The sequence below is a fragment of the Aethalodelphis obliquidens genome, unplaced genomic scaffold, assembly GCF_003676395.1.
Source record: "Aethalodelphis obliquidens isolate GAN/ISIS:26980383/991018 unplaced genomic scaffold, ASM367639v1 scaffold52, whole genome shotgun sequence".
Lineage (NCBI taxonomy): Eukaryota > Metazoa > Chordata > Mammalia > Artiodactyla > Delphinidae > Aethalodelphis > Aethalodelphis obliquidens.
In genome coordinates this window covers 14,261,661-14,277,577 of record NW_020837996.1, presented here as the reverse complement: position 1 = coordinate 14,277,577, position 15,917 = coordinate 14,261,661, and the positions used below count along the sequence as shown (strand labels likewise).

Sequence of the window (15,917 nt, the reverse complement as noted above, 5' to 3'; positions counted from 1 at the left end):
CCATGGCTCACGGGCCCAGCCGCTCTGCGGCATGTGGGATCCTCCCGGACCGGGGCACGAACCTGTGTCCCCTGCATCGGCAGGCGGACTCTCAACCACTGCGCCACCAGGGAAGCCCAAACATACTTTAAAAAAAAAAAAATTTTATTGGGGTATAATTGATTTACAATGTTGTGTTAGTTTCAGGTGTACAACAAATTTTAAGTGCTTTACATGTAATAAGTCATTTTTTCCTCATAACAATCCTATAAGGTACTATCATCATCATCCCCATTTTCAAGATGAGAGCATGGAGGAACAGCAAGGTCAAGATCACAAAATTAAGTGGAAGAATTAGAACAGAACCCAGGCAGCTTGGCTCCAGAATCTACACTCAGAACCACTACACCAGCCTCTCAGGTCCACTAACCTCCTGCAGATGCTAATACCCAGCCATTATATCATATTGAAGTAGACTGGACCTTCTCAGATCAGACCAGGCAGTGGATGCACCTGGAGGGCTTGTTAAGCAGATGGCTGGCCCCACTCCCTGGGTTTCTGAATCCCTGATAAGAAGGGGTGGGCCTGATCGTTTGCATTCCCAACAATGCCCAGGTGATGCTACTGTGCTGGTCTGGGGATCCATCTGACGTCCCAAGTCCATTCCCCTCTCTCTTTCATAAGCCACCACTTCATACCTTTTCTCAGCCTCCAACACTTTGTCCCCATCCTCACTCTTGACTGATGACCTTCCTTCTACCTCACAGAGAAAATAGAAGCTGTCAGAAGGGAACTTCCACAAGCTGCCCCAGCATATTTCCTCACCTTCCTGCTGCCCCCCCTCCTGTTATTACAGATGAAATGTCTCTCTACTGGATCATTCCCATCAGTATACAAACATGCTATAACTTCTCCCAGCTTAAAAAAAAAAGTACTTTAAATCCCACGCTTAGTTACCTCTCTCTGCTTTACAACTGAGCTTCTCAAAACAGTGGTCTCTACTCACTGTCTCCAATTATTCACCTGGTGTCTCTTTTTATTTTCTAAGAAAATTTTGTGATAAAATACATAACGTAAAATGTGCCCTTTCAACCATCCTTTCAACCATTTTAAAGTGTATAATTCAGTGGCATTAATTACTTTCACCCTGTTGTGCAACCATCACCACTGTTTTCAAATTTGTTCCTATATATAAGAAATGCCAAAGAATCCAGAAGAAAGCTACTAGAGCTAATAGCCAAGTTCATCAAGGTGGCAGCTGCGTATTGTCTCTCGAATGATCCCCAACCATGTTTCTCCTCTATTTCTCCTCCCAAACTTCTCTTTCCAAATCTCCTCTGAGCTCCATCTCACTAAAGCAATGGTCAACACTCGATCCTAATTTAATTTTTCCTACTGCATCATCTGATATGATTGATCGTTTCTTCCTTTCTGTAACAGTATCTTCACTTGGTGCTACAGACTGAAATTGTGTCTCCCACCCCCAAATTCATATGTTGAAACCTGATCCCTGATAGTATGGGATTTGGAGGTGAGGCTCATGAATGGGATTAGTGTCCATATAGAAGAGACCCCAGAGAGCATCGTTGCCCCTCCACCATGTGAGGACACAGCAAGAAGATGGTTATCTATGAACCAGGAAGTGGGCTCTTACCAGACACCAAATCTGCCAGCATCTTGATCCTAAAGTTTCCCGCCTCCAGAACTATGAAGTATAAATTTCTCTTGTTTATAAGATACCTGCTCTATGGCACTTTTTTTTTTGCCCACGTGACATGAGGGATCTTAGCTCCCAGACCAGAGATGAACTCACGCCCCCTGCAGTGGAAGAGCAGAGTCCTAACTGCTGGACCATGTATGACACTTTGTTATAGCAGCCCAAATGGACTAAGACACTTGGCTTCCAGCCCCACGGTCCCTTGATTCTCTCCTACCTCTGTAGGAGAGAGTGAATGAGACCAAAGAGGCAGATGTTGGGGCAATGCAGCCACAGGTCAAGGAATTGCCATCAGCCCCCAGAAGCTAAAAGATGCAAAGAATAGATTCTTCCCTAGAGCCTTCAGAGGAAACATGGCCCTGCTGACACTTAGAGCTCAGACGTCTGGCTTCCAAAACCGTGAGAGAATCAATTTCTGTTGTTTTAAGCCACCAGGTATGTGGTAATCTGTTACAGCAGCCCTAGGAAACTAATAGAGTTGTCTAGTAGACATCTCCAACTAACATGTCCAAAAACAAACTCTTCTTTTATTCACCTCCCACTCCCACCCATGAACCTGCCCCTCCCACAGTATTTCCCATCTCAGTAAAGGACAATTTCAGCCTTAAAGTCACTCAGGCAAAAACCTTGGTGCCCCTATTGAGCCTACGCTTTCTATCACATCCAGATCATTGGCAAACCCTGTTGGCTGTGCCTTCAAAAATAGATCAAAAAAGTCAGATCACTTATAACCTCCTTCCTTGCAACCACCTGGGTCCAAGCCACCAGCATCTCTTGCTTGGATTATGACAATCATCTCCTGTCTCCCTGATTTTGTCCTTGCCCTTTAAACTCTTCTCAAAATACTAGCCAGAGTGATGCTGTTAGAATCTAAGTCAGACTTTGTTACTCCTTTGTTCAAAACCTTCCAATGGTTTCTCACCTCACTCAACACAAAAGCCAAGTCCTTAGAATGCCCTACAAAGGCCCTTATGATCTGGGAACCTGCATCTCCCTGATGTCACCTCCTACTACTCTTCCCCTCCATCACTTGGCTCCTTGACCAACCATGTTGGTTCCCACCCAAGGAACTTTTCATTGAGAATGCTGGGGGTTTGGGAGGGGAGCTGATAGGATGACCAGGCTACATTTTGTGCCATTTGAGAATGTGGACATGAATTTAAAGTGAGATCAATTGACATAGTGGTTTGTTCCCTTTAACATTCAGTTGCGGATGAATGGATGGAGAAGGAAGAGGGTTGGGTTTGGCCAGATTAAGGTTTTGCTAGGGAAGAATGATGGAGAGAGAAGAGGGAGGACATTATGGCCATTTGTATGAGGAAGTGATTATAATATTGGACCATGAAATCTAAGCTGGATAAGAAGGAATTAAGTCAGGCAATGCATATAAAGCACTTATTACAGGGCTTGGCACATTGTTAAGTCTCAAGAAGCATGAGCTCTTACTATCAGAAGCATTCATCGTAAGTACACTAAAAGAACTCTTAAACCTAAAAAGACCTGGCAAAATTAATAGCGGTACCACACTCTATCCCAGCACTTGTGATTAAATCTCAATCCCCATAAACAAGAGATGGCTTTTAAGATAGAGCGATAAAATTCAAGATAAAGATGATACTTAACAAATATGTATGTGTCTTGAGTATAAATAAATAAAAAGTATATTTTGGACTTCACTACCACCAGAGTGAAAAGTCATAATTGCTTTCTAACTCTAAGAATTTATAATGGGCAACATCCAAACATATCCTTCGATTTAAATACATAAAGATTTGTTACCCCTCCGAAGATTTCAGCCTGATGATATGGTGGTTTTCTCTTAGGGGTACGCTTCATCTTACAAATTGTCACTGACTTGCTTTCAGTGATACATTAATGCTGACACAGAAAGTACCTTTTCATCTGTTACCCATATCTGCCGAGAGGAAAGCTGTGGTTGACTAATTGGAAGCACACAATCAAATGCATCAACTTTATCAATGTGTTCTGGGTACCCAAGGCCATGGCCCATTTCCCGTCAAACTTAAATATTATTCAAAGATTTGGCTAAGAAAAACATACTATTTCTGTGTTCACACAAATAGAGATGTTAATGAGTAGAATGTCAAAGTCACATATATTTTAAAGATTAAAACATATCAGCAGAATTCAGGAGCTGGGCCATGGAGCAAAAACTCAACAGATGGGTACTGTGATAGGAGGCTCCGTCTGCCAAGGTCCTGCTAATTTAGGATTAAGACGAACCCTCTGTGTCGGCACTGTGGTAGAGGACATTTCTGTGCTAAGCACCTAGGTGGATGGGGTTGCCCGCTACTAAACGAGGGACCTGGGGTTGGAACCAAGGGTTGGATGTTCAAGTCTCTGGTTTTACACTTCTAACTGCAGGAGCCTTAGTTTCATTATCTGAAATGGATGTGGTAACTCCAAAATGCCTCAATTCTATCGTTCACGTTTTGACATTTCTAGTATTGAGAATGTGTCTCAAAATTAACCCATGTGAAGGGGTAGTGTTTGTCTTTAAGTGGATAAAGAATAAAGCGGAAGGCAATTCTTTTTCTGGGTGTTGATTTAAAATGTAATGAAGCAGAGAGGCCCCAGCTCATAAGGCTGCTGTGAGGATTAAGTCAGCGGAAATGAGATGCTGTGGGTAAAGCATTTAGGGGAGCGTCTGGACCTGGGGTGGAGTGGGGTGCGGAGGAGGGGCAGCTGCAGCCCTCCGATGTCCCCCTTCCCAGCCCAGAATGCTGCTAAGATTTCCATGTCACCTTATCTGCGCAAAGACCTGGCAGAGCAAGACAGAAAAAGAAGAGGGAAAACATCCCTCCCCTGCTCTGCAGGGTTACTTCTTATCTATAATTTGTTCTAACTAGGTTCAAGGACTTGGATTTCTCTGATGCCGTTTCCTGCCCCCCTCCCTTTATTTTGTTAATCACTATGAATCCGATTTCAGAACACTGTCAGATTTGGCTCACCCGTTCAACACCTCTGCAGGGGGACCTGCAGCCTGCATTTATTTCCTGTTTGCATGCACATCATTTATGTAAAACCATTGTTCAAAACACTCCAGGGGCTCTCCATCTGCATGTTAAGCCCACGTCGGGTCAATGGCCCTTAATGCCATCCCTGATCACCCCGCCATTGTTTCTCTAGCCACGGGGGCCCCTTGGCTGTACGCACGCACCCTGCGAGCGGCTATCTCAGGCCTTTGCGTTTATTGTTCCCTCCGCCTGAAATGCTCCCCCTCCCCCTCAGCACCCTCAGACAGTCGCATCTCACTATCTGAGGGTCTTTACTCAAGTGCCACCTTTGCAGTGACACCTTTTTTTTTTTTTTTTGCGGTACGCGGCGGGCCTCTCACTGTTGCGGCCTCTCCCGTTGCGGAGCACAGGCTCTGGACGCGCAGGCTCAGCGGCCATGGCTCACGGGCCCAGCCGCTCCGCGGCATGTGGGATCCTCCCGGACCGGGGCATGAACCCGTGTCCCCTGCATCGGCAGGCGAACTCTCAACCACTGCGCCACCAGGGATGCCCCAGTGACACCTTTTTTGAACACCTTGCTGAAGTCATAACCCACCCCTAACAAGCCCCCTACGCTCTCTCCTACTTTATTTTCTCTCCATAGTAGTTGAGACCATGCAACATACTATTTTACCTTTTTACCTGGTTTATTGCCTCTCTCTCTCAGAGTAGAAGTTCCATGAAGGCAGGGATCTTTCTCTATTTTGTTTGCTGCTTTATCGCCGCTGTCCAGAGCAGAGCTAGCACATATAGGTACTCAGTAAGATCTAGTCTTTATGTATTTAGCATATCCCTTCTTTAAGTTGGAACTGAAACAGGAGGGAAGGGGGCAGGGCACAACCTCTGAAAGAATGACATAGCCCTTGAGGCTACAATATAACCTGGTTAGAACCAACTGGGATCAAGATGGCGGAAGATTGGACTTCCAGTAGACCTTGAGCCTCATTATATGCTTCTTGTAATACCTTAGCATGCTAAATGACATACTCACAGGCACCATGACAGTTCCAAAGCTAACCAAAAAAGGTCAAAAAGCGGGCAGTGGCCCAATTTCTGGAAATCTCCGCCCCTTCTCCAAAATAGTTGGAATAATCCTCGCACTTGTCAGCCTATGAAATTACCCAGACCATATTTCAGGGGCTTCTCACCTTCTGCGGTAGCCCACAATCTGTCTGTGGCATGCATTTCTCCCAGGACCATTCTTGCCTTTTGAGACAGACTGCATTCTGTCTATGGAATGTGTATCTCTCTAAATAAATCCACTTCTTACCTATCGCTTTGTCTCTCCCTGAATTCTTTCTGTGACTATATGTAAAGAACCTGAGCTTCATTAAGTACTGAGACCAGGTGTGTGATCTCAATTAAAAGACAGTGGGTTCAAGCCACAGTCTGGGTTTTAGCTGGGTTCAAGTCCCAATCTGAGTTGTGTGGTTTCAGAACTATTGGGCCAGAGGGATGACTATTTTCTATAGTTCTTCACTTTAGTTTTTGCTTGTACCAGTGGTTTGCCCCTTTTAAGTGCTGAGTAGTATTTCATAGTGTGGATGTACTGCCCTTTGTTTAACCATTTACCCATTGAAGAACATCTTGGCTATTTCCAGTTTGGGGCTGCTATGAATAAAACTGTTATAAACCATTGTGTACAGGTTTTCACGAGATCTTAAGCCTTCATTTCTCTGGGGTAAATGTCTAGGAGTGCAATTGCTGAGTTGCACTGAGTGGTAGTTATATGTTTCCTTTTTAAAAGAAACTGCCAAACCATTTTCCAGAGTTGCTGCACCATTTTACATCTCCACCAACAATGTAAGAGTGATCCACTTTCTCCACGTCCTTGCCAGCATTTGGTATTGTCACCCTTTTTTATTTTAGCCATTTTGTTATGTGTGCAGTGATGCCATGCATTTAATTTGTATTTCTCTGATAGTTAATGATCTTGAACATCTTTTTTCCCTGCTTATTTGCCATCTGTATGTCTTCTTCAGGAAAACGTCTCTTTAGGTCTTTTGCCTACGGTCTGATTGGATTGCTTGCTTTTTTAATATTGAGTTTTAAAAAGTTTTTAAAATATATTCTAGATATAGTCTTTGTCAGATATGTGGTTTGCAAATATTTTCTCCCACTCTGTAGGTTGTCTTCTCATCCTCTTAACAGACTAAAAGTTTTTAGTTTTGATGAAGTCCAACTTAAACATTTTTCCTTTTAAGGTCATGGTTTGGTGTCAAGTCTAAGAACTCTTTCCCTAGTCAGATCCTAAAGATGTTCTTCTATGTTTTTTCTAAAAGTTTTATAGTTTGAGTTTAAATCTATGATCAATTTTGAGTTAGTTTTTGTATAAAGTGTCAGATTAGGGATTTCCCTGGTGGCACAGTGGTTAAGACTGTGCTCCCAGTGCAGGGGGCCTGGGTTCATTCCCTGGGCAGGGAACTAGATCCCACACGCATGCCACAACTAAAGAACCTGCATGCCTCAACTAAGGAGCCCTCAAGCTGCAGCTAAGGAGCCCGTCTGCCAGAACTAAGACCCAGTGCAACCAAATAATAAATAAATTTAAAAATAAAAAAAATAAAAAATGAAGTGTGAGATTAGATTGAGGTTTTTTTTAAACCTATGGATGTCCAGTTTGGAGCCTGCACTTTAACAAATCTTTAGAAACATCAAGGTCTGAGAACTTCTGGGGAGGGATTTGTGGGATTTACTTGGTGATGTGATGGTAAATGTTTCACAACCAGTTCTTGGTGAGGGAGGGGTAATTTCCACGGTATAAATACAACCTTTATAGCTGATTGCAAGCAACTGATATGATGCCCCTGAGCACAGAGTTGGGAAGAGATTCACAGAAGCACACCATTATGTAATATGCCCACACTTACAGGAGATGCATATGACCTCAGAAGTATAGGTAATAATAAAATGTGGAAGGAAATGATGCGTTTTGAGTATTTATCAACTTTGTTTTAAATATAACTTATTTAATTTTAAATTTATGTCAAGAACTTTGGAGGTTCTAAGAGTTTACCCTACTTGCAACCTACATTGTCAGTTTCATGGATGCTGGCAGAAGACATGAGACTCTGGATTAGAGACAAAGGACTTTATTACTTACAGCAACTGCAGTAACTAGAGTGTCAGCATTACCTTGTACTAGTTCCCTGAGCCCCAATTCCCAAAGGGTGATGCAAAATGGCACTTATCCATGCAGTGGGTTGTATATAGGAGAGGAATTCTGTGTTTAGGGATCCGAATGCTAAGTTATCATCTTTTATAAGGCTCAAAGGCAGACATTATCTTTATTACTCTGGACAATAAGAAAACTGCCCTTTTTATCTTGAGGGAAACACTATACAAACAACTTTGAAAAGATAGTCCTGAACAAAGATATTCAAGTGCTTCCACTCACAGGATCAGCTGAAATGAGAGAGACTCATGAAGAATTGACTCCAAATAGCCTATATAATTTATTTTTTAATAATGGCTGTGTTTAACAACCAGCCCACAAAGTTCCTGAAAATGGAACAATAGGCCCTCAGAAGCCAGTACATTGGCTCCAGTACACCAATGTATTTCGAGGCAAAAAAAAAAGGAAAAACTAAGGGAGAGAGTCTCTCTGGATTGATTTCACCAGCTGGGAGCCCGGGAAGCCCCATCCATGGAGGAAGCTGTTTTAATGGTTTGTTTTCCAGAATGGTTATTATTATAATGGAAATTCTAATAATAGTTATTAAAGTAAAAATAGCAACTGCTCTTTGTTGCCTGTCAAGTACAGGTCATGCATTTTGGGGGCTTTTTATCTCATTTAATCCTCGAAATTACCTACGAAGTAAGGAGATTATTACTATCCTCATTTGATAAATGAGAAAACCAAGACTCCTAGAGGTCAAAGAAAAAAGCTGGGCTGGGATTGAGCTTGTCCGGCAAACTCTAGCTCTGAGGAGTTGAAAACTCACAGTCTTTTTTTTTTTTCTTTTAATAAATTTATTTATTTTATTATTTTATTTTATTTATTTATTGTTTCTGGCCGCGTTGGCTCTTTGTTGCTGCACGCGGTCTTTCTCTAATTGTGGCGAGCAGGGGCTACTCTGCTGCGGTTTACGGGCTTCTCATTGTGGTGGCTTCTCTTGTTGCAGAGCAGGGGCTCTAGGCACATGGGCTTCAGTAGTTGTGGCACATGGGCTCAGTAGTTGTGGCACATGGGCTTAGTTGCTCCTTGGCATGTGGGATCTTCCCGGACCAGGGATCGAACCCGTGTCCCCTGCACTGGAAGGTGGATTCTCAACCACTGTGCTGCCAGGGAAGCCTGAACTCACAGTCTTAAAAGCAACTTTTCCACTCACGTCGACTGGCATTATTGGGACCCCACCTGCCTTCTCTCTGTGCCTCTCAGGAGCAGGGCTTTGTGGTGTCATGCTGGCAAGGGCCAAGGGCATAGATTTCTGGTCTCTGTTTGCCAGTGAGTTCCAGTGTGACCTTGGGCAGATTATTCATCTCTGCACCTCTATTTCCTCATCTGTCCAATGACGGATGTTCTGATGGTACTGTTCTGCCAGTCTTGCAGAGTTATCTGGAAAATCAAAGGTGCATCAAAATGGTCTGGGGTTGTAGTTTAGGTTGCATGACTTTGTACCAGCTATAAAATCTCTGCAACACCCCCCCCACCTTAAAGTTTCTTATGTGTATTATGGGGGCGGGGCATATGCGGTCACCATGAGGCTGTCAGATTCTGAGTCTATAAGTGAGATAATAGCTCCAGAAGGCTCTGGAAAAGGCAGAAAGCAACCCCCAGACATGAGGTATTGTTTTTCACTCTCTGCTGCCCCATCTCTTTCTAATTTCCTTTGGTTGTGCAGCCACCGGGCTCAGAGAGGGTCAGGTAAGCATTTGTGACCTGAGTCTTTGGACTGCAGGAGTGATGGTGGTTCAGGCAGGGCTGCTCTCCCTGGGGGCAGATAGAGACTCCCCCCACGTGCCAGGCAGGAGGTGTCTGAGAGGCGCAGGAGCCTTGGATATCGCCTGCCTCTGAGCCTCTCAGCTCAGAGTCTGTTCAGAGCTCCGTCTGCGCCCCACCTGAGTTCCAGGCTTAGAGTTGCCAAGTGACTGGCTGGAGGAAGGCATTCTAAGCCCAGGGACCGCCAAGTACAAAGGCCTAGAAGGGGGAATAAACTTGGCAGGTTTAAGTGGCAGCAGACCAGCCTGGCTGGAGAGGGAAAGCGGAGGAGGTCAAACATCCGTAACCTGCTCCAAGCAGCCGAATCCCCAAGAAGCCAAGGAGCCCCAAGGGGGCAGGTAAGGGATGTTCCCACTACTTGCAAATGCTCCGGGTGCTCTCGAATGTGTGGATCGGTCTCTGGTAACGGGCCGACAGCCAACAGCAGCTCTGGCTGTGCCCACTGAGATCACCTGACCTTTTCTCTTCCTCCTGTCAACTTGTTTGCAGGCTGGGTCTGAGCCAGAGGTGAGGGGGCTGGCAGGGCTCAGAGATGTAGCCTTGAGGGCTTGCCTCTCCCTGCCCAGCCATTAGAGCCAACGCGATGTTACCAAGGCCCCTCAGCCTCCATCTGCCAGTTCCAGAAACCCAGTTCCCCTGGGGGCAGGGGTAGGGCAGGGGGAGGCTTCTGGCAGCAGGACTGGTGAGTCCCAATATCACAGCCTATCTGAGAGGCACAGGAACTCATAACAGACTCACCTGTTTACAAAATTCCCGAAGTCCAGGCTGCACTCTGGGCTACTTACATCAGAATCTCTAAGGGGGGAGGATTTGAATATTTACAGCCCACTCAGGAGATTCCACTGTGCAACCCAGGCTGAGGACCAGGGCTGTGGTTCCTTGCAGCTCTCTGGGGCCTCTGAGTTCAGACAGAATTGGATTTGAACTCCAGCTCTCCGACTTCACCAAGTGACCTCAACCAACATTCTGAGCCTCCCTGAGCCTCTATTCCCTCCTCTGTAAAAAGTGCATCGTAGTAATACACCTACCTTATGCGTTGTCCTCAAGGCCAAAGGTATTAATCCATGATAAACATATGGCACAAAGGGTTCATTCCTAGTAAGAGCCCAATAAATGTGTTTATTGTTATTACTTTCCCAAGGTCAAGCATGCCATTAGAAAGCTCCTCTTTAGGTTAAGTTGAAATGTTCTTATGGCTGCAAGAATCATCTTCTCAAAACCCAAATTTCCTTGCATCACCCACCCACTTAAAATCATTCTGTGGTTTTCCTTTATTCTCAGAGTCAACAGAAGTCTTGAATTTGACTTAGCAGCCTTCAAGGCTCTGCCCCCTCACCTTCTTTTTTATTTATTTATTTATTCATTTATTTAATTTTTGGCTGCATTGGGTCTTTGCTGCTGCATGCGGGTTTTCTCTAGTTGCTGGGAGCCAGGGCTACTCTTTGTTGTTGTGCGCAGGCTTCTCATTGTGGTGGCTTCTCTTGTTGCGGAGCATGGGCTCTAGGCACACGGGCTTCAGTAGTTGTGGCACGGGGTTCCCCCTTGCGGGGCTCTAAAGTGCAGGCTCAGTAGTTGTGGCACGCGGGCTTAGTTGCTCCGCAGCATGTGGGATCTTCTCGGACCAGGGCTCGAACCCGTGTCCCCTGCATTGGCAGGCGGATTCTTAACCACTGCGCCACCAGGGAAGCCCCCCAGGGAAGCCCCCCCTCACGTTCTTATTTTGCAGTCTTTGCTCCCTTCACACCATGACCTGGGGGAGGGGACTCCTTTGATTCCCCGGACCCGCCCTGCTGGTCCCACCACCGGGCCTTTACATATGAAGCTCCCATCACTGCGCCCCTGGAATGCCTTCCCCACTCTTCTTCCTGCTAACTTACCTTGCAGATCTCAGCTTGGTCATATCACTCTACCAGTAAAGTTCTTTACACTCTGACCAGGACAAATCCTCGCCTTGTCATTCTCATGGCACCATCTCACAGCTGACATTTTACATTTATTTCTCTGGGCATTTGTCCAAGGCTCGTCACCTGTGCTAGACTCTAAGCTCCAAGAAGACAGAGACCATATCTGCATTTTGCTCACCCCAGCATCCCCGATGCCTAACTCACTGAGTTGAGGTTTGATAAATATCTATGGAATAAATGGCCCAAATTGGCCTCTTGATAAAGTCCACCTGTTCAAATGCGGCTCCTTGCAGCAGTCGGTGCCCTGGACTAGAGGACTGCCCTGCAGGGGTGGGCCGGCAGCTTCGGGACCCCCACTCTTCTCTCCTCTCCCTCCTTATAGAAGGTGGCTCTTCCAGATGTCCAGGTCCTCCTTGGACAGGTTCTGGTTGTACCACGCTTGGAGTGGGATTCAAAGTAGCCGATGGGGTGCTTTTCAAGAGTGATTTGCCCACAGAGTTCTGCCAAGTGGTGGGGCAGCTGAGAAGTGTTTCAGGATTTAATGCCCTCCTTAGCCTTTCACCTCTGAGGCCCTTGATCTCCATGTAATTAAGCTCATACATTAAATGCGCTTTATGGGATGAGAAAGCCCCACGTGGAACATGGACTTTTCACACCAGGAGGCCATTTTAGGTTATTGTCAGCCTCAGCTTGAAAAATCGCTTGGGGTGGGGATGAATTGAGGTTGTGAGTTTACAAGGGCATCAGTGAAAATAAATACCAGAGATGAAGCTAAACTCTTCCGTCTTGTTTTTTTTTTTTTCTTGGCCACGTCATGAGGCTTGCAGGATCTTAGTTCTTCGACCAGGGAATGAATCCAGGCCCACGGCAATGAGAGCACTGAGTCTTAACCACTGGACTGCCAAGGGAAGTCCCTTCCTTCTTGTTTTTAATCAGGGTCAATCTGAGGCAAAATGATAAAGTAGATGAAGAATATCTTTTAAAAAAAAGCGACTTGTGCTCACTTCGGCAGCACATATACTAAAATTGGAACGATACAGAGAAGATTAGCATGGCACCTGCACAAGGATGACATGCAAATCTGTGAAGCGTTCCATATTTTTAGGCAGAGCTCCAAAGCCATCGTCAGGTTTCTAACTGTGATGATGAAGCATGTTTACGTTGGTGAATTTGAAATCATCGATGATCACAGGGCTGGGAAAAGTGTTGTGAACCTCACAGGCAGGCTAAATAAGTGTGGAGTGATCAGCTGCAGGTTTGATGTGCAACTCAAAGATCTAGAAAAATGGCAGAATAACCTGCTCCCATCCCATCCGTTTGGAATCATTGTACTGTCAACCTCAGCTGGCATCATGGACCATGAAGAAGCAAGATGAAAACACACAGGAGGGAGAATCCTTGGATTCTTTTTCTAGGGATGTAATACATACGTGCAGATAAAATGCCTCAGAGGAAAAATAAATAAAAATTAAAAAGCAACTTGCCCAGAGCCATCTTTGGGCCCTTTCTGAGAAATTCTGTTTAGGCTTTTGTCTCCAGAGCAGGGAGAGGCCTGGAATTTTGCAGAGGTTATTAGGAGCCAATAAGTAAGCACCTACCCTCCTCCTGGCCTCAGCCGCTGCATGAGGAGCTAGGCCTGTGAGGGTAACTTCCATCTTACCCGCAGAGCTCCACAGCCAGCGCCCACCTGGGCCTGAGGACAGCTGTGGAAGGGACACCACGAAAGGGGAAAATGAAGAAAAAGAAACACACATAGGCTCCAGCCCCATCAAAGAGTAGAAGCTGAGTCTTTTCCATTCTAGTTTTCCCCTCAGCCTGGCCCGGGGATTGGCAAAGCTGGCTGTACTTCACAGTTGGCTGAGGAGCTTGTAAAGGGCCAGACTCCCAGGTCCCATCAAGGAAACTAAAGGGCTGGAGGAGGTGCAGCTGTGTCCACACCCTTCTCTACCCTGCGAGCTTCTGACTCCCCACCTGTCCTGGGGACCACAGGCGCCATCCCTGACCACAGTGAGGCCTTCAGAGATGTCTGCTGCGTTGAGATGAAATCTGTAATTGACTAGACAGGATCCTGCTTTGTGGGAGGGAAATACTTGGGACCCAAACCCCACCACATAGGAGTGCTTCCAAGTCAGAGCACTTGCCCACATTTCTCTGGCTCCCCTCCACAGGGGACACACAGGGTGGTGGGGAGGGCCTACTGCCCACAGAGGGGCCCGCTCATGGCCAATGTAGCTGAAAGTGCAGCCTCTAGATGCACCCGCTTAGTTCCAGTCCCATTGCATTGACCTTTGGCATTGACCCAAGCTCTCTAGGACTCAACTTTCCCCATCTGTAAAGTGGGGATGTTGATCGTAGTAGCGGCTCACAGCGGTGTGGAGAAGCTGAGAAGAGACAATACACATAACACCCAGCATGTGGCTAATGTTCAGTTAGATAATAATGTTATTATCTTCCAGCTCAGGAAACCTAATAACAGCAACCACTGATTGTCTTCAGTGGAAGCAGAGGGCCAGATGTGAACGTTCAATGCTTTAGAACATGCTGGCCTGATTCATCCAGCTGTTTTAATTTATGTTTCAGGAATTTCAGGCTCTTAGCTCTGCTTTGGAGACAGAAGCATAAATGTTTAGTGCCAAAATGGATTCTGAGACCATCTGATTCAATCCTTCATTTCACAGATAGGGAAACTGAGGCCACCTGATGTGAAATGTCTTGGCCAAAGCCGCACAAGGAATCAGAAGAAGACAGAGCTGGGACTGGAACCCAGATTTCTTGTTTTCCCGGACAACTGCAGTATTCCTGCACTCTACCAGCTGCCTCTGTAATTTAGAATGTGTGTGAAATCCCTTTAACTGATAATGCTAGAAAGATGTGTGGTTCTTGTGTTCTTATTCTTTTTCTTTTCTCCAGCTAAGGGTCATGGTCGAATAATATCATGGATCAGAATCTCTCTTTCTCTCTCTCTCTTTTTTCCTTTGGCTCAGAATCTAGAAAACAGCCTGGAGAAGAAACCAGGGCAGATCTTCCAGCCTCTAAGCCTCAGGACTGGAGGTTTGTGTGGTAGACGTTTGCCCCCTCGTGGAATGAGTGAAGATGACAGGCAGGGAGTGAAGAAGCTTCTGCCTCCAGGACCTGGCTTCCCAGGGGTCCGATGCAGCTTGCACAGCCAGGCCTCCCTTACCTCACCCTAATGCCAGCACCGTCAGATCCCATCTTTATTTAAAATTATGATATTCTGTTCATCAAAACACTTTTTGGTATTAATTTTGATTTATTAAGACATTGAATTAAAATATTATTTATATTGATTATTTTGGGGGCAACTCCTTTAAATTTTGCACGTGAGATGAGTGCCCCATTTGCCTCCCCCGATCGTAGTCTTTTTAAAATATTTATTTATTTATTTATTTGTTTCTTTATTTATTTTCCGACCATAGTCTTAATCCAGAAGGCGGCCCTGGAAGAACCCGCAGATACCTAATGTGCTGACCCCCTCACTTGTCGGAGGTGCCCTGAGGCCCGGCAAGGGCTGGGCTGGGCCAGCCTGTTAGGGCAGTGTGGTCTGCTGCTTTTGCACTGAAATAATCAGAACTGCATATTTCCCAGGCTTTCTCCAGAAGCGAACGGTGACAAAGAACCTCTCCTTGCCCAAACCCTAGCCAGGCTCCTCTGAGCCCTCTTCTTTACTAGGCCTGTCAACCTGGGCCTATAAGGACTTGAGCAAACACTAACATCGTTTCCAACAGCTCAAGGCCCTGTGACCCATGCCCCCCTTAAAGTGGCTGCCTGAAAACACTCAAGGCAGCCAAAATCATGTACTGTTTGTTCCAGCCAACATCTGAAGATAGCGCCCCTGTTTCCCAGTCTCTGTGGGAACGTAGTAACCCCATTTTGATAGAGGCCAGTTAGCAAGTCCATAAGGGCTTCACCTGGACCAGTCCCCTCCCCCTTTTCCCTGAGTCTACAGAGCCCCCAGTCAGCCCCATCCCCACTCCCTCATCCTCCCTTTAAAACACCCAGTCACCGCTGAATAAAGCAAAGTGAGCCCAATTCACATTGGACTCTTCCAATGCAGTAATATACTACAATAGTATATTACTGATTAAAATCAGTCCTTACCACTTTAACTAGTGTTCAGCTTTTCTTTGAAATTTATTTAATTTATTTTTGGCTGCTTTGGGTCTTCCTTGCTGTGCACGGGCTTTCTCTAGTTGCAGCGAGCGGGGGTTACTGTTCGTTGCGGTGCGCAGGTTTCTCATTGCAGTGGCTTCTCTTCTTGCAGAGCACGGGCTCTAGGCGTGCGGGCTTCAGTAGTTGTGGCTCACGGGCTCTAGAGTGCGGGCTCAGTAGTTGTGGCA

General features: G+C 45.8%; 1 non-coding gene across 1 annotated transcript; it reads left to right on the top strand.

Annotated features, from left to right (window-relative positions):
- The first annotated feature begins 12,555 nt into the window (after positions 1 to 12,555).
- On the top strand, positions 12,556 to 12,662 carry LOC113608322 (U6 spliceosomal RNA). The gene has a single exon (XR_003428307.1). It is a non-coding gene; the product is annotated as a U6 spliceosomal RNA (small nuclear RNA).
- The last annotated feature ends 3,255 nt before the right edge of the window (positions 12,663 to 15,917 follow it).